Here is a 3799-nt window from a genome sequence, read left to right on the forward strand (position 1 = left end):
TGTCACGGTGGGGACCTAAATTGTGGTTCCCACGGGTACAAAAGCTTATAAATCATACAGAATGAAGTTTTTTGAAAATCTAAAAATGCAGAAAGTTTCCTGTGAGGGGTAGGTTTAGGGGTGGGGTTGGTGTAGGACAATAGAAAATACGGTCTGTACAGTGGAAAAACCATTACGCCTATGGAGAGTCCCCACAAGGATAGCTGACCAGACATGTGTGTGTGTGTGTGTGTGTTTCACCAAAGCAAAGCACATATATTGTGCAGCTGAAGGACTTATTTGATAAGAACTAAGGCTGTTATTTTTCTGTCAGGCTTGGAATAAATCTAATCAGTTTCTGCCCTCTATTGGACAGAAGGTATTTTTTTGCAGAATGAAGATGAAGAAATCATCTAAAGAAACTGAAACATAGGTCAAATAGCAAAATAATTTTACAAACCAAGCAAACGCAAGTTTTTCTCTCTTTTATGTATTATTTAAAAATGTACATTTCAAAGCAAAATGTCTAATTTAGGAATTTAGGATTTATCATTTTATGCAGAAAATATTTTTTGTCTAACAGCGTGATCTATACTAAATTAAATAATGAATGACATCCTTTTCGGAAAAGTAAAGACAGTACACCTTTAGGCTAAACATGAGAATAAACAGCTAACTGAACAAGATAAATAGTAAAAAAATAAAATAAACACCAGTTCTTCTTTTGAATCGCCCTGACAGAAGATGGAACAAACTAATGGTTAAACAGAGAAAATGATACATGTTATAAAACATGTTCATATACAGGTCTGCATACATAAAAAATCTTCTATTGCAAAGAAACATAAGCTATTGACACAGATCTATTCCATATACTATCATTTTACTGTAACGTTTATTGTGTTTTATGGTTTTATATCCATTTATTGTGTTTTATGTTTTTTTTATATACACTCTTGCAAGGACTGTGGTGCCATATTGCAGTGACGTTTTCAGAAGGAAATGCTGTCGTTTTGATATTAAACCTTTGGCATTTCTCAGTTAGAGAGCTCAAAACAGACCGAAGAGACATCTTTTAATGAAATGAATGTTTGTTTCAGTAAAAATAGAGAAAAGGTGTTTAAAAACAATCAATGTATGGAAAGCAGAGTGGTTCCATTTGGTGGGAGAAATAAAGATAATCATATGTAAATACTACCATGGTCTAGGACTGTTTTCTCTAGTTGATTATATGAGTATTTTTGAGGCAAAACTTCTTACTTTTAGGTTTTGCAATTTTATATATTTAGACGTTATCAGAAACTACTTTGTAGATTGTACCCCCAAAAATGTGCTCTTTATTTTCAAATTGCCTGTTCATTTCCTATGGCAGTCATTTTTGACCATGAAGATGGTAAGTGTGACTATTTTTCTTTAAAGACCATTTTGCCTAATCATGCCCAATATTGTTAACTGTGTGTGAAATTCCCTGCATTGTGGGGACCAAATGTCCCTACAAGGATAGTAAAACCAGAATTTCCATGAGGATAGAAAGTCCTCATAAACCCAACAATAGCCTGTGTGTGTGTGTGTGTGTAGTTGCTGCCACAAAAGTCAACAAGTTTTGCACCATTCCGATAAAATAAACACTTAAAGGGATAGTTCACCCCAAAATGAAAATTCTGTCATTAATTACTCACTCTCATGTCGTTCCAAACCCGTAAGACCTTCGTTCATCTTCATAACACAAATTAAGATATTTTTGATCAAATCTGAGAGTTCTCAGACCCTGCATAGACAGCAACACAACTGAAATATTCCCAGGTCCAGAAACATAGTAAGGACATCGGTAAAACAGTCCAACTCAGGGAAGAAGAATTGTTGAAAAAATTATTATTTAGTTAGTTATTTTTGTTTTCTTTGCGCTCAAAAAGTATTCTCGTTCGCAAAACTGAAGTTGAGCCACTGATGTCACATGGACTGTTTTATCGATGTCCTTACTACGTTTCTGGACCTGGGAATATTTCAGTTGCGTTGCTGTCTATGGAGGGTCAGAGAGCGCTCACATTTCATCAAAAATATCTTAATTTGTGTTCCGAAGATGAACGAAGGTCTTACGGGTTTGGAACGACATGAGGGTGAGTAATTAATGACAGAATTTTCATTTTGGGGTGAACTATCCCTTTAACAAATTCAAACTTTTCGGCCTAAAATGGTTGATGACCTCCAAAAGGGTTATAGGCCTATTTAAGGTGACCAGATTTATGAAATGGAAATGGGGGCATTTACATGTCAAAACATAATTGAAATCTCACTTGTTATTTTCTATTAATTAAAAAAGGGAGAATACATTTTAGAACATTTTTGTTGTTTAATTGTTGTGGGTTCCTTGTTTTGTTATTGATAATTATAGAGTGATTTTTGATCAGTTGTATTTAAACCTAGTTAGAGTCACTGTGAAAAATAGTTCATTGTAAGCATTGTTAATAGCAAACATATAAGTGTGATTGTTTATTTGATTGTTATTGTACTTTCACTCACCTGGTATAGACATAGTGATGTGTGTGTAGAACAAAGCCACTAGAAGGCAAGCCGACAACCATTAGCCGAAAAAGCGTAACGGCTAATGCTAATGCTTCCGGTCTGGCAGTACGTTGGAAAGGAGACCAGAGGCCGTTGTTTTTGAATGGATGTCAATGGAGGAGAGGCTTCACTACGCTGAATAAACAGCATTTTAGAGGAAACAGCTCATCATTTAATAAATCGACAGCCTATCGGCTAATCTTCAACATGTTTTACACTAAACAATACTTTTGGATTGAACTATTTTTAGAGTTTACCACGAAAAAAATGCAGTTTTATAAGAAAAGTCACTGACATTTTGCGACAGGTGGGATTCAGCTTATGGCACTTCTCATTCATTCTCATGGGATCCGTAAACGGCGATTGAGTGTCGCACAACTGTGACTGAAATTCAATGACAGCAAAGCTTTAATGTGATTGGTTTTTAATTATTAATTAAAAGAATACAGACCCTCTCATCTCCCAATAGTAAGACAATCTTGGGTGTAGAAATTAATTAATTGTGACGGCGGAACTTTTAAGAACGTTTAAAATTGTGTGCAAAACTATCCCGCACACTGTTCAGACGCTGGTAACGTTATATAGTACATACAAACAGTATTACTTTATGTAACTTCGGCAGTCGGACTCTTCATGCTTCCCTGGACTTGAAACACTACTCTTTAATTTAACATGAATAGTATGTAACTACCTTAAAAACCTTAGAACGGTGTCTCTTGATAAGTGCTCTGCGGTCTGCTCTAGTCCAGGTTACGTTCTTCACTGCTAACTTAATGGGTTAGTTCACCCAAAATAAAAATTAGCCCACAAATTACTCACCCTCAAGTCATAGGTGTATATGACTTCTTCTTCTTCTTCTTTCAGACGAATCCAGACTGAGTTATATTAAAAATTGTTTTTGATCTTTCAAGCTGTTTAATGGCACTCAGCGGGTGTTGCATGCATCAGTCCAAAAGAAGTTAAATAAAAAGCGTCCATCCATAAAAAAGTATCTCACAAGGCTCCGGGGGGTGAACAAAGGCCTTCTGTAGCGAATCAATGTGATTTTGTAAGAAAAATATCCATATTCAAAACGTAATAATCACTTTAATGTAGCTTGTGCGCTTCGGCGTTCGTCACTTCTGAACGGCGCATGCGCAAAGCTGACCTCATACGTCATCCGCCCGGAGCTGCTTCCGTGTACAACTGTTAGCGCAAGCTACATTAAAGTGATTATTACGTTTTGAATATGGATATTTTTCTTACAAAACGCATCGAT

Source organism: Sinocyclocheilus rhinocerous, unplaced genomic scaffold (assembly GCF_001515625.1).
Source record: "Sinocyclocheilus rhinocerous isolate Xijiao unplaced genomic scaffold, SAMN03320098_v1.1 scaffold445, whole genome shotgun sequence".
NCBI lineage: Eukaryota > Metazoa > Chordata > Actinopteri > Cypriniformes > Cyprinidae > Sinocyclocheilus > Sinocyclocheilus rhinocerous.